At 47.9% G+C, this 23,847-nt stretch overlaps 1 protein-coding gene across 1 annotated transcript in view; it reads left to right on the top strand.

Moving 5' to 3' along the window:
- The window catches only part of LOC137643144 (CWF19-like protein 2), a 210,608-nt gene that overhangs the window by 32,562 nt on the left and 154,199 nt on the right, over window positions 1–23,847 (top strand). The window lies entirely within an intron of this gene.

Below are 23,847 nucleotides of genomic sequence, written 5' to 3' on the forward strand. Positions count from 1 at the left end.
TGCGCATGCTGATCACCATCGCACCCCATCACGCAATCGCCCACCTGCGCATTCTGCTCGCCATCACGCGATCAACCTCCTGCGCATGCTGCTCGCCATCGCTCGCCATTACACTATCTCCCTCCTGCGGATGCTGATCACCATCGCACCCCATCACGCGATCATTCACCTGCGCATGCTGCTCGCCATCGCTTGCCATTACGCGATCATTCACCTGCGCATGCTGCTCACCATCGCTCGCCAATGCGTCGACATGCCACATCGCGCCATCGCCAACTTGAGCGACTGCACTCACCAGCTCATCATCGATTGCCTGTGGATCTACATCGCCAGCGGTCTTCCTCACCTACGCGGCAGCGCGTTCCCTCGCCGTCGCGCCAACGCTTGCGTTCGTCGCCTCGGACATGCGTTCATTTACCTGCCCACCCTCGCGCCCGCGCGACTGCTCGCCTGCGCGCCCGCGCGATCATTCGCCTGCGCGCCCGCGCGATCATTCGCCTGTGCGCCCGTGCGATCATCCACCTGCGCGCCCGCGCGATTGCTCGCCCGCACGACCATTCGCCTTCGTGCTACAATTCGCCCTCGCGCGACCATCATTCGCGGAGAATTCCGCAGCCGGTGGTAGCAGCAGGAACGCGTGCTCCTAGACGGCACTCGGGATCACCTCCACCCAAACACAGGTTGGTAGTGCAGGACGAGGAGAGGTTAGTACATCATTCTTCCCCACCTTCTTTTCAGGCAGGTACCGTGGTGTCCACTCCAAAGGATCGACCGATCCCTTTCCCTTTAGCGAGGATTTCGGACAATTGTGTCCTTGGAGCAACAGACTTGGTTTGGTCCTCTGGCACGGGCGTTAGTGAGGGTTATGAAACCAGCACTCGCCGGCCAGGGTAACAAACCAACGGCTGTCTCTCCTACGCTGAAGAGAAAGAGAGGAGTGGACTTCGTGGTGACTTCCCCCAGGGCGAAGTTGGTTCCCAAGAGGTCGGTCGCGAAGGTCTCTTCTCCTGCACGAGTGCTCTCTCCTTCTCCCGTGGACGAGGCCTTTCCGTCCTCAGGTGAGTCCAGTGGGGCGGTAGTCTTCCCCTCGGCACCAGGGGGGGAGACTTCGCTTCATGCAGGAGAATCGTCTCGTGAGGAAGGGGCCCCTCGAACCTCGTTGTTGGGATCCTGTATCCCTCCCAGGAGGGAATCCAAGGACTCCAAGACCATCCCTAAATCCTCTGCAAGGATTCGTCAGGAACCCACGACTACCCAGGGGAATGTCCACGTGTCACCCCAGGAAGAGATCCCTGGGGCAGGAGACTTAGCTGCCAGCCCGCAGGGAGGAGAACAGCAAGAATCTGAACATGCCTTCTGGCAGGTCCTAAACCTGATAAGGCAACTTAACGGGCTTATGGATCCAGTCATCGCCCCCCGTGAAGGCAAAGACACGATTTTGGATGAAGTGTTTGACGTTCGGAAGGCCCCTAAGACCAGTGCGGCTCTGCCCTGGTCTCGGGGGCTGAAGAGTGCCAGAGCTAGGGCCAACGCTCAGCTCGCACTTCTTGCCTCCTCCAGTCGTTCCACTGCCGGGAACAAGCTCATCCCTCCTCCTCGTCTTCAGCAGAGGAGGTATTTCGAGATCCTGGGTGAGCACAACCTCGCTCTTCCTCTCCATCACTCTGTGGAGGAGCTGGCGAAGGGAGTTCCCCTTGAGAAACTCTCTGCCTGGCAGGTGTCGTTCTCGGCGGCAGAGATCCTTAGCCACGAGAAGGTCGCTAAGTGTGCCATGCAGGCCACTTCGTGGCTGGACTTTTGGCTAGGATCTCTGGGCATCCTATTGCAATCGGAGGACTTGTCCAAGGAGACCAATAGGAAGGCCCTAGAGACCTTCTTGCTCTCGGGCACCCGCTCCATCGAGTTTTTGGCGCACCAGGTTACCACCCTGTGGGCCAACTCGGTGTTGAAGCGTCGCGATGCTGTGTCCGAGAGATTCCATCCGAAGGTCCCCGCCGTAGATGTGTGTAGGCTCCGACATGCTTCCCTTCTGGGGGAGAGCCTGTTTGAGCCTCAAGACATGGAGCGAACGGCTGAGAGGTGGAGGAAATCCAGCACGGACTCCCTCCTCCATAGGGCCCTTACAACTCGGCCCTATAAGCCTCCAGCCCCGCCACAACAGCAGCAACAGCCTCGTAAGGCTCCCAAACAGGCACCGTCACCTAAGAAGGTGGTGTCTAAGCCCCAGCCCTTTCCAGCCAAGGTCAAGAGTGGCGGTAAGTCCTCCAGGGGAGGCAAGACTCCTAGGGGTGGCGGCCGCGGCCGCAAGCCCTAGGGGTGGCAGTCCCCCTACATGTCCACCTGTGGGGGGATGCCTTCAGCGTTGCGTCCGCAGGTGGCAGCAACACGGGGCCGATGCTTGGACGGTCTCAGTGATCGGCCAAGGCTATCGCGTCCCGTTCACAACATCTCAACCTCCCCTGACAGCGAATCCAGTGTCGTTGAGCTCCTATGTCACGGGATCGGCAAAGGGGCTGGCCCTTCAGGCCGAAGTTGAGACCATGCTCGTGAAGGGTGCTCTCCAGGAGGTCGTGGACGGCTCCCCAGGCTTCTTCAGTCGACTCTTTCTTGTAAAGAAGGCTACTGGAGGCTGGAGACCCGTCATCGATCTCTCAGCTCTGAACAGGTTTGTCAAACAAACCCGGTTCAGCATGGAGACAGCAGACACGGTCAGACTTGCGGTGAGACCACAAGACTTCATGTGCACACTGGATCTAAAGGACGCGTACTTCCAGATCCCAATCCATCCGTCTTCCAGGAAGTACCTGAGATTCTGCCTAGACAACAAGATCTACCAGTTCAAGGTGCTGTGTTTCGGTCTCTCCACAGCTCCTCAGGTGTTCACCAGAGTGTTCACCCTGATTTCATCTTGGGCGCACAGGAACGGCATTCGTCTCCTTCGTTACCTGGACGATTGGCTGATCCTAGCAGACTCGGAGTCGACCCTTCTTCGGCACCGAGACAGGCTTCTGGATCTTTGCCAGGATCTGGGGATCGTGGTAAACCTCGAGAAGTCCTTTCTGCAGCCGTCCCAACGACTGGTTTATCTAGGCATGCTAATAGACACCAATCTCCATAAAGCCTTTCCATCAGACGACCGGATAGCAAGGCTGAGGAGGGTGGCGGAACCCTTCCTCAGGCGAAAAGAACTCCCCGCCCAATCGTGGTTGCGTCTCTTAGGCCACCTATCCTCCCTGGCCCGTCTGGTTCCAAACAGCCGCCTCAGGATGAGACCCCTTCAATGGCGGCTCAAGTCCCGGTGGAATCAAGGATTCGATTCCCCGGACATTCTGATCCCAATGGGGTCTCTGGAACAGACGGACTTGCGGTGGTGGCTGGCCGATGAGAACCTGCGGAAGGGAGTGAGTCTTCTCGTCCTCCCCCTGGAATTGACTCTGTTTTCGGACGCGTCAAAAGAAGGGTGGGGGGCGCACGTTCTGAACCAGAGGGCCTCAGGCCTTTGGTCAGAATCAGAAAAGTGCCTACACATCAACCTGCTAGAATTGAAGGCCGTCTTTCTGGCTCTTCAGCAGTTCCAACGGTCCCTGGCGGGTCACTCCGTGGTGGTGATGAGCGACAACACCACGGTAGTGGCTTATATCAACAAGCAGGGAGGCACTTTTTCGCAACAGCTATCCCATCTTGCAGTAGAGACTCTGAGGTGGACCGAAACCCACTCGATAACACTATCAGCTCGCTTCATTCCTGGCAAGAGGAATGTGCTCGCCGACAGTCTGAGCAGGGCTTCGCAGATAGTGAGTACCGAGTGGTGTTTGGATCCTCAGATAGCCAACAAAGTCCTGACTTTGTGGGGTTCCCCGACTGTGGACTTGTTCGCGACAGCCTTGAACTTCAAGCTGCCCCTGTACTGCTCCCCAGTCCCGGACCCCAAGGCACTCTGGCAAGATGCTTTCCAGCAACGGTGGGACAACATCGACGTGTACGCCTTCCCACCGTTCTGTCTGATGAGAAGGGTGCTCAACAGGACCAGACTATCGGTCAACTGTTCGATGACTCTGGTAGCTCCGCTATGGCATCACGCGGAATGGTTTCCGGACCTTCTGCAACTCCTGACGGAACTCCCAAGGGAGCTTCCTCCACGACACGAGCTTCTCAGACAACCCAACTCCGGCGTCCCTCACAGGGCCGTAGCCTCGCTTCGGCTTCACGCCTGGAGACTATCCAGCGTCTCCTCGCGGAGAGAGGCTTTTCGCAACAGGTTGCGGAGAGAATGTCTCGGCACCTGCGAAGGTCCTCTGAGGGAGTCTACCAAGCAAAGTGGAGAGTCTTTTGTGGTTGGTGTCGTGGAAGGGGTATCTCTCCACTCGATGCCACTATTCCAGCAATAGCGGACTTCCTCGTGTATCTGCGAGAAGAAATGCGCCTTTCTGTCTCGGCAGTGAAAGGCTATCGCTCAGCCTTAAGCTTGGCCTTCAGATTGAAGGGCGTGGATATTTCTTCATCGCTAGAACTCTCTTTACTCATACGTAGCTATGAGCTTACCTGCCCCCAGTCGGAAGTGAGACCCCCTCCTTGGAACGTGGTTCGAGTCCTCAGGTCTCTTAAGAGACCTCCCTTCGAGCCATTACGCCAGGCCTCCGATCGCCACCTGTCTTGGAAGACGGCTTTCCTACTCGCCTTGGCTTCGGCCAAGCGAGTTAGTGAACTTCATGGTCTCTCGTACGACATCGCCCATTCAAGGGGATGGGGGGAGGTAACGTTCAGGTTCGTCCCTGAGTTTGTTGCCAAGACTCAGAATCCTGGAGTGCCGGATCCTCGGTTCGACTCTTTCAGGATCGCGAGTCTCCGTTCTGTAACAAGCGACCCAGACCAGCTGCTACTATGTCCAGTGAGGTGTCTGAGGCACTACTTGAAGAGAACGGCTGCAGTCCGTCCTTATGTGCGAGCTTTGTTTGTGAATACAGGCAGGACTACGAGGAGGGTCACCAGGAACACCATCTCAGCTTGGATTCAAAGGGTTATCCACCATGCCCTGAATCCTGACCCTCCTCCGTCACGTCGCCCTCGGGCCCACGATGTCAGGGGTATTGCTACATCCCTGGCCTTCAAGAGAAACTTCTCTGTGACGCAGGTACTTCAAGCTGGGGTCTGGAAGCGTCAAACGACCTTCACAGCCCACTACCTGCAAGACATGACCTACAGGAGCCTCGATACGTTTTCTATCGGCCCTGTGGTGGCTGCACAACAGCTGGTCTAACCTCAGGCTCCTTTTGGACAAGTAGCAGTAGGTTGAGGGCGTTGTTACCCGGTCTTAGTCTGCGTGAATGAAAGAGTATGTCTGACCCTTACTTCTTTCTTCATTCTCCCCTCTCTTGGGGAAGCAGCATCCTGGTCCTCGCATAGCTGACCTCGACCTCTGCAGGTAACCCATGCTTCTTTGTGCTCCTAGTATTAAGCTTAATACTGTTGCGTCTCCCATACCCTGACGAGGTGGTATTGGGAACGTCCTATCCTAGAATTCCTATCTGAAGGTCTCAAGGTCAACTTCATAGGACGAGTCACACTCTCCTCCTCACAATGCTTATGTAGGCCACTCGTTCCTAGCGATGCTAGGAACTTGTGAGGTACAGGGGCTCCCTCTCTCTAGTGCTGCTCACTGAGGGATCAAGCCCCCGGGCAAGCCGAAGTCAGTAAGGCTGGGGACTTTCCACCCTTCCTAAGGGGTAAGTCACCCTCTGTAAATAGCGTGGTTTGTATTTCGGTTATGGAACAAATGACAAATTCGAAGATAATTTGTATTTTTCCTAACCATACAAACCTTAGCTATTTACACATATGTGCCCGCCATCCCTGACCCCCAAGTCAAGTCCTATACTCTAAGTGAAGTGAAGCAAGTCACCGGTGTGTGGAGGGGGGAGGGGTAGCAAGCTACCCTTCCCCACCCCCCGCTAACTAGCGCGCTGGTAATTAACCCTCGTTAAAACTATTAGCTCGTCATTTCAGCTGCGCTAAAAGGTAAACCCTCTGTAAATAGCTAAGGTTTGTATGGTTAGGAAAAATACAAATTATCTTCGAATTTTTCATGTTTATCAACTTATTACTTTCATATTTGTTCCTATATGAATAAAAACCCATGTTATATGGGTATACATACTATGTAGCTGTTTTGCTACGACCAAGATTAAACAAGTCCTGTGGGTCTGGCAGCATTGTATGGTTGCCCTCTGTTTCCACTTGAGCCTGGCTCAATCCTCACTTTACTCTTGGTTGCTTTGATGTTCAGACATCTGCTACTCGACTGCTGTCCACGCTGTGCTTTTGAGCTTTTTCTTTTCGTGATTGTGATTATTAGTATTTCTCAAGTGTGTATGAGGACCTCCCCTGATTTTAAAGGTCGCCCTTGGGGCACCTTCATGAGTTGGTTGGAGGTAGATTTGCATCCTTATGGCTAAAGTGTCCTGGTAAGAGATACTCAATGAACACCCCTTGTGAAACCTATCTAGAGTGGTCATCCTCCCAATGGAAAAAGTATGGCTGTCATCGCAAGAAGGCTAAAAGGGATTATTCCCTCTCTGGTTCTTTCTCCAAAGAGGGCAAAAAACAGAAGCTTTCTTGTCCAAGTCCTGACTTTTCCCTGTCTGATCCTTCGTTATCAGAGTTTAACAAAGGATTGGGGTCATATGTTTCAGCATGGTTGTTTTGGTGTGTTATCTCCCAATGTGCTCCGGGAAGTGAAGAATACGCACAGTGATTTATAATCCTTTGCCTTCAGCACTTAATAAGTCAGAATAGGATTTTTTACAGAAACCATTAATCTCATCAGATTTTGTGAACCCTAACAGATTCCCATCCCCACCAACGAGTGTGCTAAGCTCACGGGACTAATTATTTATTTCAGATATAGGAGAGCAAAATTATTTCTCCATAGTGCAGGAGATTTCTTTAGTTAAATTGGATCAATTGTCTCCTAAGCGTACGCCAACATGGTCATTGCACCATTCAGTAAATAGGCTTCATGTGTCTCCAGGTATGCTTCCCATGATTCTAGAAGTTATACTAATTTTTGGTATGGTTCCATAGTGGCTCGGGCCTTCCAGTAACCCAAAAAGGCCCTAAAGGTAAGTTCTCTTCTATGAAGAAAACAGTTATTTTTCTCCTAAAAAAGTACTGGCTCTTCCAGATGCCTCACAAGGAACGAACCACAGTGTCATTTTCTAAAAAGGAAGTTTTCCTTTGCAGATCAGCAGAAAGGAATAACAAGATTGGTCCTACCTACCCAGTTCAAGTGCAAATTTCATCCTGTGTCTGTAGATGCACAAATATGCCTTGAGTTTGCTTCCTTAAACAGGTAGAGAAAAGCACTTGCTGATTATGGTGCAAAATAGAAACACGCACCGATTGAGTGTGCTGCCACAAGCACTTGTCCGCCAGTTAGCGCACCAGCTGAACATGCTGCTAACAATGTGTGCCTGCAGGCAGGATACGCTTTTAACATTTCACTAATGTCAACAACATGCTATGCTCCGGGGTGTACGAGACAAACTCTCTATCGTCTAAGTCAATGCATCCTTTTACAGGTACATCCAGAGATGTGGATATTAAATCTACGTCTAGATCAACTCCTAAAATTGTTAAATATTTTTCAGGTTTGGAGGTCAGACTGCTGCACCAGTACAAAAGGAAAAGGGCTGCAGAACCGTATCGGCCATTTCCTCATGTTACCCCGCTCTGCCTATCGGGAGCATCCATCTCCTAAAGAGGCAGAGGACAGATGCCCTACCATATTACTCTGCACAAAGATACACAGAATTTCGGTGGGACACGGCAGAAAGATTGAGATTATTGCCACAATACAGTGATACATCTTAGTAAGAAAGTTTCTGCATACGAAAAATTCATGATAAGAAACGAGATGTGAAGATTTTTTCGCTAATATTACGAAAAAAGTTCATGATGCAAAACAAGATTTGCCCGGCCACCATGAATAATTTTTAAATCAGCGTGCTGCCTAACTGTAAACTTACTACCATCGTCCTGCTTTCCCATTGGTTATTTCCCTACCTTTATGCTAGTTACCACTGTAAGATCCTGATCTGTTTCATATCAGTAAGTACATTTTTAAGTTAAAAACACAATGAACCATACTGTATTGTGTGTATGTACAGTATATATGTATGCACAATGCTGCTACTTCTATCAAAACATTAGAGAAATATTTTTCTTTCATTTTGGTAAATGGATAACAGATTGTAACATTTTTTAATGTGATGATTATTTATTTACAATTAATTTTATATTAAGTACATTTATAGATTAAAAAACACATTGAACAGAATTTTGTTGTATGTACGAATGCACAATGCCACTATGCATCTCAAACACATTAATAATATATTTTTCTTTTGTTTCAGTAAATAACAGATCATAACATTTTTTTCCTTTTAATGCCATAATCATTTATTTTCAATTAATTTTATATCAATAAGTAGATTTTTAAATAAAAACCCACAGTGAACGGGACTGTACTGTATTTTGTGTATGTGCAGCATGTATGTATGCATAATGCTACTATGCATATCAAAACAGAAATATATTTTTCTTTTATTTTGGTAAATCAAATGGATTTTGACAGGAAAAATCTATTTTTGGGTGAGATAGCCATGTCATCCTGATGGAAGTTCCTCAAACGCCGCTTTCTATTTGGGATATTGGAATAAAATAGTGTTTTGTATCTAAAAAAGCTTAGTGTATTGTATCTTATGAAACATACTGTTATTTTTTTTTTTATATATATCCCTCTGTTCCCCCATAAAAAATGCTTTGATCCATTATTGTCTTATTTACAGATATTGACAGCAGCCCCCTACACTCAGTAGGGAATGTAAGGGAAGTTTATTCTTCACAGTACTGTATGTACAGTATATAGAAAAGAGTGAGTACATCCGTCCCTGGAATTCAATGTATCGCAAAACATGATTATCTCGTTTATTAGAAATAAATGATGTATTGCTCAAAATGGGTGAAACGGGAGAAAGTGAAAATATAAACTCAAGTTTTAAGGCTCAACTAGAAGATGTTTTCATTAGAGAAGTTTTGACATCGGGCACGGATCTTCGTCAGTATTCTCAGTCAGTTGAAAAAGAGCTTCGACAGTTGGAAAACTTGAGTATCCAAGATTACATCAACAAGGCTCAAGATATTGCTACTCCACATCACCAGATCACAAAAGGTGATTCCATATTGGAACTTAGTGATGGACAGTTTTTTAAATGTTTGCCCCAGAACCAAGTGAGTATAAACTGGCATAGAACAGTTATTTTGCAGAGATAGCCAAACTTTTAAGTGTTGTACCAACCGTGTGTCACACGATCGTTCATAAATTATTTTGTATATATTATGCTTGTATCTTCGCTCTTCCCTCGCACTAAAAAGAACCTGAATAATCATGTCTCCGGTTTTCCTCTGTAACATTGTCTGTCTTGTGAACATGAAAATGCCTGTTGCCTTGAGGTTTTGTATATAAAGGAGAGTGTTCTATAATAAAGTTACTCAGTTGATTGCTTCCTGCCTTGAGTCGCAACCGTTCTCTCGGCCCGTCACATTGGTGACCCTGGAAGTCGACTCGCTCCCACCGCCTTCCACCCCCACCCCCTCGCCCCTCCATCGCTGGTACTATGGCGGACTCTACGGCAGTTTGCGCTGCGGCCGCCCCATTCAAACTTTCATCGTTTGCAAGCGGAGAGGCGTTTGCTTGGTTTCAGCGTGCAGAAGTCCAGTTTCGCATCAGGGGCGTGACTCGCTCAACCACCAAAACAGATTATCTTCTCGTGGCGATAGCCGAGGACACCTTCCCATAAAAATCCGACTGGCTTTGTGAACAAGGAGACACCCCAATAGCGTATGACGCCCTCAAAACATACCTTCTGCAGCAGTACTCGCCGTCACCAGCCGCCTGTATAGCAAAGCTTTTTCAGCTCTCGCATCAACCGTTGGGGGACCGAAGGGCTTCGCTTGCCCTCAGGGAAATGACCAGTATCGTTCGCCTTCAACCTGCCGCAGACGGCTCTCCTCATGAGGTGAACCTACTTCATGCCCTTTGGATACGCCGTTTACCTGGACCTATACACGCTGCCATACCCGATGTCGATAGTTTACCCATAAAGGACTTGATGACCAAAGCCGACGCCCTTATGGACAGCCACTTCAAGACCTCCATCAACGCCTCCACCCCTGACGAAGAGGATGTCTATTCAACGTCAACGGAAGCTGACATGAATGTCGTAGGACATACACGCCTACCCCGTGACGTGCCGAAGCAGCGACAAAGCCGCCCACCACCCACCAATCGCTCGCGCCCCAACGAACGGCTTCTACAGCCACTTACTACCTCCCATCCGCCGCAGTTTTGCTACTACAGTACCACTTCAGATTCGGGGCAACCGCGAAGAAATGTGCCAAGGATTGTCAGTGGCCAAAAAACGTGTAAGTAGGCCATCGCTCGTGGCGGTGGCCTCCCGTGTTTCTAATCTTTTCTTTTTATAGGATGCAGGAACGGGCGTGCGATTTTTGGTAGACACGGGTGCTTGTCGTTCTCTTTTGCCAAGGAAACTCTTCAAGGCACGACGTAGTCTGTCTACATCTGCCGACGTCCGCCTGGTAGCTGCCAATGGATCTGCGATACCCACCTACGGTTACGAGAACCTCACATTATCGTTCGGAAACGGTAAATTCAATTGGAAGTTTCTCGTTGCTGACGTCACATTGCCAATCCTCGGTGCAGATTTCCTCTCTCATTTCCACCTTCTGGTCGATATCGCCCACCGACGATTGGTCAACGCAGACTCGTACTTGTCGACACCTCTTCAACCCGCCCCCTCTAACCTCGCTCTCCACATCAGCGCACCCACGGATGCCTACGCCCACCTCCTCACGTCGTACCCGGAAGTTTTCCGTCCAGAACTTCGCCAAACGCCCACGGTTCCTGCCAAGCACGGTATTTATCACCATATCAAGACGACGGGACCCCCAGTCTTCGCAAAATTCAGACGTCTGGCACCGGAACGATTGGCAGCCGCCAAACAGACGTTCGCCGAAATGGAGGAAATGGGCCTTTGCCAAAAGGCCTCCAGCCCATGGTCGTCACCCTAACACATCGTTCTGAAGAAGGACGGCTCCCTCCGTCCGTGCGGGGATTACAGGCGCCTGAACATGCAAACAGAACCGGATCACTACCCCCTCCCAAACATTGCCGACGTGACCTCCTACCTGCACAAAGCGAAGGTTTTCTCTACGCTCGACCTCCTGAAGGGGTATTACAGGTGCCTATGAACCCAGAAGACATCCCCAAGACCGCCATCACCACTCCGTTTGGTACATACACCTTCAATTACTCCTGTTTTGGCCTTTGTAATGCTGGGGCCACGTTTCAACGTCTCATGGATGGCATCTTAGGGGACCTCCCTTTCTGTGTATGTTATGTGGACGACATACTTGTGTTCTCCTCCTCAAAAGTGGAACACCTCCGTCACCTGCGCATCGTGCTCGACCGCCTGCAACAAAACGGCCTTGTAGTCCGGTACGGCAAGTGTACCTTTGGCACCAACGAAGTGTCGTTCTTAGGGCACCGCATCACTCCTGAAGGAGTCCATCCCCTCCCTGAGAAGGTAGCAGCCGTTCAGAACTTCCCCGCGCCCTCGACCGTCAAAGCTCTGCAGGAATTCTTGGGCATGATCAACTATTATCACAGTTTTCTGCCAGCCATTGCCGCCACTTTTGCTCCCCTCTACGCCTCCCTCAAGGGCAAGCCAAAGGACCTGAAGTGGGGTCCCCTTCAAGAAGCATCCTTCTGCAATGCAAAGAAGGCCCTATCAACTGCTGCGGCTCTCACTTTTCCTATCCCACACGCCCCTCTCCTTCTCTCCACCGATGCCAGCGACGTCCCTATTGGTGCAGTACTCGAGCAGGTGGTCAATGGCTCGCCCCGCCCATTGGCCTTCTTCAGCAGAAAACTGTCCAAGGCATAATCGGGTTATTCTACCTTCGATCAAAAATTGCCGGTGGTGCACTTGGCTGTCCGTCACTTTCGTCATTTCTTAGAAGGTACACCCTTCGTCATTCGCGCAGACCACATGCCTCTGGTGCACGCCTTCACTCGACAGTCTGACGCCTGGTCCGCCCGTCAACGCCGACATTTCTCCGCCGTGGCTGAATACAATTGCACCCTTCAATACGTCCCTGGGAAAATGAATCCCGTTGCCGATGCCCTGTCAAGAAACACGTTGGCTGCCGTTCAACTGGGATTGGATTACGACGCCCTGGCTGAAGCCCAACGACAGGATCCAGAGTATCAAGCATGTAGGACATACTGCATGTCCCTCCGTTGGGAAGACTTTCCCCTCGAAGACTCCAACACCACCCTCCTCTGTGACGTCAGTACTGGTAGACCGTGACCTTGGATTCCTGCTCCCATACGACGGCAGGTGTTTGATTTCATTCACGGCCTTTCACATCCCTCGTGCCGTTCTACTGCACAGCTGCTCAAAACAAAGTTCATTTGGCACGGCATTTTTAAGGATGCTAAGGATTGGGTCCGCGCCTCTACTTCTTGCCAAATTTCCAAAGTACATCGACACACGGATTCAGGAATGGGCACCTTTCCTCAACCTCAGCGTCGTTTCGCACACATCCACGTCGACGTTGTAGGCCCCTACCCACATCACAAGGACATCGTTACCTGTTTACCGTCATCGACCGCTCCACTCGTTGGCCTAAAGCCATTCCCATGGAAACTGCAACGTCCGCCTCATGTACATCTGCCTTATTCTCTGGATGGATTTCAAGATTTGGTATCCCTGAGCATATTACTTCTGATAGGGGAACCACTTTCACCTCTCAATTGTGGACATCATTAGCGAATCTCCTGGGCATCACCCTACATCAGACAACGGCCTACAACCCCGCTGCCAGTGGAATGGTTGAACGTTTTCATCGCACCCTCAAAGCAGCTTTGATGTCCCTCTGCAAGGATTGCAACTGGTTTACTCAGCTTCCCTGGGTCCTCCTGGGACTAAGGACCACTCCTAAAGACGCCCTCGACGTCTCGGCAGCTGAAATGGTGTATGGCGACCCGTTGGTCGTCCCTGCTGAATTTTTTCCTTCTACAACCTCCTCCGACGATCTCCAGCGCATACGTTACGTCGTGGGAAAATTTACTCCGTGCCGCCAGATTTACAAGCCCCCAGCGAAGCATCACATACCAACGGACTTGCACTCTGCAACGTACGTCTTCCTGCGCAATGACACTAGCAAGCCACCGCTAACGCCCCCTTACACGGGCCCTTTCCTTGTGATCCGACGCAGTCCGAAAGCATTCCTACTAAACATTCGTGGCAAAGAAGACTGGGTCTCCATTGATCGTCTAAAACCTGCTTATCTTCTGCCAGATGACCCGCCTACAGTTCGCCTCTCTAGATTAGGGCGCCCTATTTAACATGTACAGTATGTCATTTTTAGGGGGGAGCCATGTACCAACCGTGTGTCACACGATCGTTCATAAATTATTTTGTATATATTATGCTTGTATCTGCGCTCTTCCCTCGCACTAAAAAGAACCTGAATAATCATGTCTCCGGTTTTCCTCTGTAACATTGTCTGTCTTGTGAACATGAAAATGCCTGTTGCCTTGAGGTTTTGTATATAAAGGAGTGTGTTCTATAATAAAGTTACTCAGTTGATTGCTTCTTGCCTTTGAGTCTCAACCATTCTCTCGGCCCGTCACAGTATCATAAACATTAATAGTTAGCAGGAGCTATTGAAATGGTATATCTGGTCTTGGGCCCCAGAAGTGAATTCAGATGTTAGGGGGAGAGTGACTGAGTTCGAGTTTGGTCTGAGCGGTTCTAGAGTTGTCAGGGCCCTTCCAAGAATGAGAGATTTGGGGCTCTGCTGTTGTTGACAGAAGGTTTTCGATGATAAAGGAATCTTGTCACAGTGCTGTTTTACAATTGGAGATTTTCAGACATTGCTATTGTGGGCCCACAGTGACCTGCACGACATCGTATGTGGGCATACAGTTCAGAGTTTTGGAAAGTGACTTTGCAGCCTGATGGTGGACTGAATATTGAGGCGTACAATGTTGCTTTGAGGGAAAAGTATTTTAGTACAGTATTTTCACAGATTTATATTTTCTCATGAGTGGTTGGTTTGAGATGGCTTAGAAAACTTGAGTGTCCAGCATGTGAATAATTTTTTTATTCAAAATTTATTTTTTCTTGTTATCCTGGAGCTGGAGTGTAAAGGATGATAATTTTGCCTTTAACTGATTATTTTAATTGACAAAAAAATGTTAATGTATTCCTAACAGTTTTTTTTTTTTTCCTTTACAAATAAATATTTCTTTGCTTGTTTTTATGAATACAGCATTTCATTCCAGTTCCTTACACCAACGTGCTCCCCTTCTCAGCCACTGTTTTTTTTCCTATTTTTTTTTAATTATAATATTCCCTTTCACCTAATGTTCCTATACTTTTACTTATAATCAGCAAGCTAAAGGCGAGAGAAGCAAAGGGGGAAGTCAGGTTCTAGCTTGGTTCCCTTGCCCAGTATAAATCAAGGGGTGGTGCTCAGTGCTCCGTTCTCTTGACCTGTTACCTAGATTTTTGGGTATTCCACCGTTGTATATTTGTTGTGTAGTGAACGTCAGGTTGTGGTCGGCATTCGGATACTAGGCAGTTCGGTTGCTACCTCTGGCCACAGTCCGCAAACCACTAGAATATTTCTGCAAGTGATATACCAGAAAATTTTACCTATAGAGGTATCACGGAGTTCATACCTCTGGAGTGAATATCCGAGAGATATCATGTATACACCAGGGATATGTTAAAAATAAGCCATGACTATCCTTCCCCAAATAGAGTTAATCTTGTCTTGAAGGATATGGGATAGGATTGGATACATGAACGAGAAAGCCGTTACAAGTTACAACTCCTGATCCCAGTGTACTACAACCTACACGTTTCCTGTAAAATCATTCCAGGAGCAGCCATCGCATGATGTAAGGCCTCACGTTGAGAAGTGGGAGGGTGTGAAAAGTAATGGGCGGGTCCATCACCACGACATGGCTATCTCACCCAAAAATAGATTTTTCCTATGTCTTCACCAATTATGTCCAGTCCCTCCAGACAGACCGCCGTCTATCTGATCTGCTTGAGGCCCTCGACTCCCGGAAGAGCCCCAAGCCCGGAATCTTTCAGCTAGAAACTGGTCAGAGTTTTGCCCGATTCTTAAGGGATTTTGAGACCTACTGCGCGAGTAAGTATACCGCAGGAAGCTCTGGCCGGTGGACCGTTGAGCTAAGAAGGTTCCTGAAAGGGGAAATTGAGGCATTTTTGACAATAGGGGGTCCATAGATCTCATACGCCTTCTACACTGGTGCCGAGAAGCCTGAGAGAGGCGTGATCTGGGTAGGAAGGCCTGGTTCAGCAGTGCCACCTGTGGAGCGAGCGAACTACTGAAGATTTATGCCATGCAATTGGCCTCCCTGTACAGGTCGGCCTATCCTTGCCGTAGCTTGGACCAGAGAGAGCTCAGGCGAAAGCTCCTCAGAACTGTTCCAAGCAAAGCTGCGAGTTGGCTGGAGCAGTCTCTGACCACCATCAATGTCTCCGCTGGCCGTCAGGCCACTTGGCAGGATGTCTTACACCTGCTGAAAGTTCTCGACGAGGCATCCCGTCAGTGAAGCCAAAAGGCAGAGGACTTGGCCATCAGTCTTATGGGACAGTCATGGCACGGCTCGTATGCCGACAGGGTTGCCATGGCTGCTCCCAGCCGTTCACCTTCACCTGACAGAGTGTATCCATGCACTCCTCCTCGTCTTGTCCCAAAACCTACACCTGTGGAAGTGCGCCTGCCAACATCTCGCACCCCGGATAGCTCTCCTTCGTTCCAGAGTAAGTACTGTGCCTGGTGCAGGAAACCTGGGCACCTTTTGGACGAGTGTCGCAGACGCCTAAACCTGAGCATTCGCCGCCAATGCACAGAACACCTGTCCAGAAGACAGCTAATGCCTGCAGCCCTGGGAGAGAGACCACCTCTGTCCAGACTCCTTCAAGGTGGAGTGCAGTACCGGTGAATGCTACTCCGACCCCGTCGTCCTACTCTGGATCAACCAACAGTAGGGAGAGAGTCGAGTGCTTCTTCTCGGGCTGTTAAGAAGAAGAGGAGGAGGAAGAGATCAAAACCCACCTCGGAAATCTCGATTTCCAAGGTTACCCCTCAACCTGAAAAGGTCATTGCACATCTCATGACTCTTTCAGGATTGGCCAGTGATAACCTGCCCTCGACACTGTCCAGAACTTCTCAACTGACTCCTCCAGTGAGGAAGCAGAAATTAAGGCTTTATTGAATACCCTTCGTAGGGTTAACCTGGTGCAGTTGGCTCCTGTACCACTCATGGTGCGTTGGATACTCTCATTGACTCCGGAGCTGAGGTCAACCTCCTGTCATCGAGTGCAGTGCAGGATTACCAGCTGCAAATGGTACCCGACACCATTGATCTGAAGTGTTTAGGGCAAACAGGACCTAAGACCTTAGGTACTATACTGTTAACCCCCTATACTGCATGGAATGACATTTGACCCAAGTGTGTTCCATGTAGTGCCCTCAGGGGCTATGGCTGAGCACGTTGTGCTTGGTTACCAGTTCTTGAGAGCATATGGGGTAATAGTTGATGGAGCCCAAAATCGGCTGAGCATTGGCAGTACTCCCCAATAGCCTCTTTGGGAGTACAGTAATGCCTCACAAACCAAAATAAATTTGTTCTGTTGTGGCATTCGTCAAGTGATTTTTTCGGTTGTGACTGCAGGGTTGCCAGGTTTTCTAAATGAGAAAAGGCCAACTTCTAATCAACAGAAGCTTTAAAAGGCCAATCCATTAGTAGAAAAAGGCCAAATATATAGTATTTAAGACCCGCCTTTTTCATATTACTAAAGGCCAACCAATTAAAAAAAAGGCCAAATTTGAGGTTTTCGGGCCTGAAAAAAGGCCAAACTGGCAACCCAGTTGTGAGTCACAAATTGCCTAATTCGTTCCAAACCCTTCAAAACACCACATTAGATCTCATAATAAAGCTTCAGTATAACAACAACGAAATACTCTACAACCAAATACATTTGAACCATTCAATATACCTAATCTAATAGTTAATACTGTACCTGTAAATTAGGTAGTTATTACAACATAATATAAGAAATGGGAAATAATACAATACATACAGTGCAATACTGTACATATAATATAAAGTTTCATATGCACTATGCTATTATAGTTACCCCTATTATAGAGTACTGCTACCTTTTCTGTTGTCAGAACCCATTTTTTTCAACTCTTTGTGATGGGTGACTATTTTCTTTTTGGAATGGCTGGCGACAAAAACTTTTCTTAAAATGAAATTTTTTTCATAAAGTTAGTCATAGAAATATTTGTATCTGGTTTCGCAGCTTGAAAATTTCATAAGCAGAGTCTTTCGTGAAGAGAGGTATGACTGGATTATGTCCCAATATGTGGAGCCTGTTGTCAGCAAGTGCTTTATGTACTTGAGGTCCACACAGCTGATTCAATCAGGATTGCCAGTATTGAGCCCGTACTTATTCCTGTTACTGTAGATTTTCCTAAGGGACATAACACCTCTTTTAGGTGCCCTGCTTGTCCAATCAACTGTTGGCCGGAGATGTATTATGATGGCTACATTATAACCCCCGGTCTGTCAAGAAAAGCTACAGCAATCCCTGAAGAAACTACCCAGATCAAGAAGGGTGATCTCTTGGGGAAGGTGTTCACCATGGCAATGGTGGATGCTCCTCTATCCTGCCTGATAGCAGAGGAGTGCAACCTGACACCTCTACCAAGCGTATTGGAAGAGATAGACAATCTGTCTATCTCCAACGAACTGGACTCTTCTCAGAAGGACCAGTTTTGTCAAAGGGTTTGATGTCATCTTCCGGTCATCAGTACTGGTGATGATGATGTGGGAGAGTGCTCAAGCACACCAATACGCATCCACCTGTATGACGAGATGCCTATTTATCAGAGGGTTCGACGGTTTGCCAAACCTGTCACTGACGCCATTGAGGAACTTCAAGGAGTTGCATGAGCTGGGCATTATAGAACCCAGCATCTCTCCTAGGTCTTCACCCATTGTTCCAGTCCGAAAAAAGGACAATAGTATATGGTTGTGTGTGGACTACCGTGGACTGAATAAGGTGACTGTCTCTGATAAGCTCCCAATGCTTAACATGGCAGACTCCGTGTTTAGGCTTCAAGGAGTCAAATACTTTCCAGCCCTTGACCTGGTTCGTGAATACTACCAGTTAACGTTGGCAGAGGACAGTAAAGAATACATGGCTTTCTCTACCGCATTTGGACATTAGTAGTTCAGATACTTATCATTTGGACTGAAAAATGCACCTGCAGTGTTCCAGAGAAATGCAGAGTATTCTCCAAGAGTTCCTGAAAGCCAAGGTGGTTGTCTACATTGATGACATCTTGATACTTCGATCTTCTTTCGTGGAACACCTGAAACGGGTAGAACGAGTTTTGGCTACTCTCCAGAAGCATGGACTCAAGATAAAACTTAGGAATTGTTCTTGCGTTCAAGCCGAGGTCCAGTATCTTAGTCATCTGGTTGGACGTTCTGGTATGCGCAAGTTGCCAAAATACATCCAGAAAGTGGACTTCCCTAAACCTAGCGCTGTGCATCAGGGATTCCTGGGACTGGTATTATCCGCATGTGCTCAAGGATAGCCAAACCGTTATCGGCAAAGACTGGAGGACGTAAATCCCAAGGGACTAGAAAACTGAAATGGACTGCAGAAATGGATGGTGCCTTTGTGGCTCGAAGGAACTCAGCAAGGAGGACATTATGTTGTCTTACCCTGATTACTCCGCTGATGCTAAACCCTTGTAGTTGTTTGTTGACACTTCGGTTGAGGGTGCTGGTGCTTGTCCGTGCTAAGAGTCCTTGGAGCGTCCGGGGGAGCATCGGGTGATAGCGTACGACTCCATGACTTTCCTTGACTGTGAGACCCGTTACTCTACCATTGAGCGTGAGTTGTCTGCTCTGCGATGGGGTGTGAAAACCTTCAGAGCCTTCCTCTATGGTCAGTTTTTCGTGATTCATTTTGATCACCATCCCCTGATGTATCTTTATGACATGAAGATGGTGGACAGTCGTCTAGCATGGACACTTGAGGACCTGTCTGAATTTAACTTTATTGTTAACTACTGTCTAGGTGATCAAAATGCCACAGTAGACTGAGTATCCCGCTGGCCTGCATTACCTGGCTGTTAGTTTGCTACTGAACCTAGCACTTCAAAGTTGCCTACTGGGCTGACCTTGTGAAAGGAGGTTCATGGTGGTCCAGATTCTCTTAGAATCCTTGGAGCTAGTCGTGAACTCTCAACCAAAGGAGCCAAGCTCCGGGATATCTTCGTTCAGCAGTTTCTGAAGGACGCTGGTCAACTAGGCTTCAAACTGGACAAGACTAGCAGGAACAGGATCAAGGCAATGTGTTTTTCAAGTATAGTCCCAGCTCTGGAGTTGCTCTTGGCAGCATCTAAGCTAATGAACCTGGAAATCTGGGTCCATTGGGGTCCCGCTTGTCCTGGTGTCTGTTGTTACCCCTTCATGACTGAGCCTCAGTGTGTGCATCTTCAGTGTCTGTGTGGAGTGCATTTTAACCCTCTGGTCGAGCTCCACAATTACGTCCCTCCAACTGACATGATTCTGGGCCATAAGGCGGAGGTAAAATTTTGTGTGCCTGAAGCTGAGGGCTTGGTCACTGATGATCAGGAAGCACCTGAGGATTGTCCTGAAATCCAGTACGTGACAGAAAAGGCACCTCGTCAGTCCAGTTTTACGTATGTGTCTCAACACTTGGCAGTAGGTATAATAATGACACAGGAGACCTTATTTTGTGCTCTTGTTGATACAGGGGAACAGGTTTGTCTTGTGAGTGAGTCTGTACTGAGCCAATTTGGCCTAGAGTACAAGGTACTGTCAGGAGAACAGCCTGATTCCTGCACCAGCATTCTAGACTACGTTCAGTTGGAGGTGAAGTGTCCTTCTGGGTGGAGACTACCGCTATTTAACTATGCGGTGGTAGCTGCCATAGACATTAACATTTGTTTTGTTCTTGGTAGGAATCTATTGGAAGCAGCCTACCTGACACAGGATTCACCCCGAGATCAATTGGTGTATGGCCACACTAATGTTCTTCCGTTGTCTCTCAAGGTACTCTCAGTCTCCCCGCTGCATACCGAGACCACTTTTTATGAACGTGACTGACCCTGAACCTGATCGTGGAGTGTTCTCCGGGAATGCTCTTCTGTCCTTTAGTCAGGTGGCCAAGATCCAAGATCATCACAGATAAAATCTTTCATCAAGATGATATACTTTGGCGTTCCTGCAACTCGGGTTCCACAATCTGTTGATGATCTCTTTGGATCTTGGCCACCTGACTAAAGGACAGCAGTGCATTTTCGGTGAACACTCAACGATAAGGTTCAGGATCAGTTACCTTTATAACAGTGGTCTCGGTATGCAGTGGGGAGACTGAGAGTACCTTGAGAAACAACTGAAGAACAGCAGTGTGATCATACACCAACTGTTCTCGGGGTGAATCCAGTGTCAGGTAGGCTGCGTCCAGTAGATTCTTACCAAGAACAAAACAAATGATAATGTCTTTGGCAGCTACCACGTCATAGTTAAACAGCGGTAGCCTCCACCCGGAAGGACACTTCACCTCTAACTGGACGTAGCCTAGAATGCTGGTGCAGGAACCAGTCAACCCCTCTAACTGTTCTCCTGACAGTACCTGGTACTCTGAGCTAAGTTGGCTCAGTATAGACTCACAAGACAAACCTGTGCTCCTGTATCAACAAGAGCACAAAATAAGGTCTCGTGTATCATTACTATACCTACTGCCGAGTGTTGAGACACATGCGTACAACTGGACTGACGAGGTGCCTTTTCAGCCAAGTACAGGATTACAGGACAATCCTCTGGTGCTTCTTGATTATCAGTGACCAAACCCTCAGCGTCAGGCACACAAGATGTTACCTCCGCCTTATAGCCCAGAATCACGCCAGTTGGAGGGATGTAATTGCAGAGCTCCATCAGAGGGTTAAAATGCACTCCAGACAGACACTGAAGATGTACAAACTGAGGTTCGGTACGGATGGATCATGATGGACTACAGGACAAGCGGGACCCCAATGGACCCAGATTTCCAAGTTCAATAGCTTAGATGCTGCCAAGAGCAACTCCAGAGCTGGGACTCTACCTGGAAAACGCATTGCCTTGATCCCGATCCTGCTAGTCTTGTCTAGTTGGAAGCCTAGTTGACCAGCGTCCTTCAGAAACTGCTGAACTAAGGCATCTCGGAGCTTGGCTCCCTTCAGCTGAGAGTCGGGTGCGACACCTGACCCATCCATCCAGCAGTTCCCGACTAGCTCCAAGGATTCTATGAGAGACTCTGGACCACCACGAACCTCCTTATACAAGGCCAGTCCAGTAGGCAACGTGGTAGTGGTGGGTTCAGTAGCAAGCAAACAATCAATTAATGGGGGCCAGCAGGATAACCAGTCTGTTACAGCATTCTGATCACCTAGACAGTAGTTAACATTAAAGTTAAATTCGGACAGTTCCTCCAATGTCCATGCTAGACGACTGTCCACCATCTTCATGTCATGAAGATACATCAGGGGACGGTGATCAGAATGAATCACGAAGTACTGACCATAGAGGAAGGCTCTGAAGGTTTTCACACCCCATCGCAGAGCAGCCAACTCATGCTCAATGGTAGAGTAACGGGTCTCGCAGTCAAGGAAAGTCATGGAGTCGTACGCTTTTACCTGACGCTCCCCTGGATGCTCTAAGGACTCCTGGCACAGACAAGCACCACCACCCTCACCCTAAGCATCCACAAACAACTCCAAGGGTTTAGCATCAGTGGAGTAGTCAGGGTATAACAACATAATGTCCTCCTTGATCAATTCCTTCAAGCGCACAAAAGCACCATCCATTTCTGCAGTTCATTTTAGTTTTCTAGTCTCTTGGGATTTATGTCCTCCAGTCTTTGCAGATATCGGTTTGGCTATCTTTGAAGCACATGGGGATAAATTTTCGTTGGAAGTTTACTAGTCCCAGGAATCCCCTAGGTCACGCACAGTGGTAGGTTTAGGGAAGTCTTCCAATTTCTGGATGTATTCTGGCAGCTTACGCATACCAGAATGTCCAACCAGATGACCAAGATACTGGACCTTGGCTTGAACCCAAACTGCCTAGTGTCCGAATGCCGACCACACTCCAACGCTCATTACACAAAAAGGTAAAACGGTGAAATACCCAAAAATCTAGGTAACAGGTCAAGAGAACTGGGCACTGGGCACCACCCCTTGATTTTATACTGGGCAAGGGGACCCAGCTAGAACTGTAGTTGCTTAATATTATTCAGAGGTAAACTGTTTTCAGGTTATTTAAGTACTAAACATCAGTAGAGGAAACAAATAAAAAAAAAAGAAGGAAAAACAATGATACTAGGGAAAAAAAAGACAAAATTAGTGGCTGAGAAGGGGACATCTACAGGGGAAGGAAACACTTGCAGTTTATAAGATAAGGGGAAAAAAGTTTATTTCATTCCTGAGTGAAAAAAATGCAATACTGTAATATGACTTCAAGTTATGATTAAGCTATTTGAGTGAAATTAGTAGACTAAAACTTATTCAAAACACAAAGCAGACTGCACACCTTTGTTACAGTTAATTCCACAGTTCTTTAGGGGTTCTATATCTTAGTCTTCATATTTTGTCAAGGGTTTTTAAAGGTAGTTATGAAATGATTAACACACTAGCGAGAGCAAATGAAAAAGTACCCCTCCCTACCGTGGAGGCTAAACTTCAATCACGTAGATGCCATACCAGGTGTATTGGTCAAGAAAACTTTGGATTTTATATAGATAATAGTTAAGCCACTTCTTTAACATCAAGGATGCTATCCACAATTTATGCTGCAAACTGGGCTAACTAGATGAGTACTAGTTCAATAAACATCATTAAGAAATGTCTAAATTGTTTCACTGCATCATTGTTGAGGATCTATTCATTGCTGAATTGCTATACCAAGCTCACAGTAGTTCATAAGGTATAGTAATGTTCACGTAACTCTATGGGTTAACAGGATACGCAGAGTATGTCTGATATAGATTCGTTCCCGCTGTCCACTGTCTGGGCTAATTCACAACAGTTTTTGTTAAATCCCTCACACTTGGGAATTTCTGTGAATATGCAGTCAAATGTCTGCACTATGCTTTTCTACTTGATTGTAATTTTAACTTGAAACTCCAAGCAAACCTGCTGTTAACAGTCTTCACCAGGCTGACCAGCAACGTAAACAGGTGCAGGATTATGTAATATTACTCCTATTCTAGTACCTCTACTTGTCTCCCTACTGGGGGTAGGGTCTTGCTGTCATTACCTGTTAAAAGAAATTATAACAGATTAAGCTATTTTCTAGGGCCCACTTCAGGGCTGAAAAATATATTTTGAGCAAAGTGAAAAATCTATTTTTGGGTGAGATAGTCATGACGTCCTGATGGAAGGTTCCTTTAGGTAGCTTTCTAAGGGATATTTGCTAGTGATACTCCCAGAGAATTAACCATAGGTCTCCAGAATTCTAACTCCTGGCGCGAGTATCTTTAATATATCTTTAAGGATATCGCTTAATATCAGGGGACATATTTTTTCAAACGACACATAGCAATCTTCACCCCGCATAGATTTAACTCTGAGGGG

The sequence above is a fragment of the Palaemon carinicauda genome, chromosome 6, assembly GCF_036898095.1.
Source record: "Palaemon carinicauda isolate YSFRI2023 chromosome 6, ASM3689809v2, whole genome shotgun sequence".
Lineage (NCBI taxonomy): Eukaryota > Metazoa > Arthropoda > Malacostraca > Decapoda > Palaemonidae > Palaemon > Palaemon carinicauda.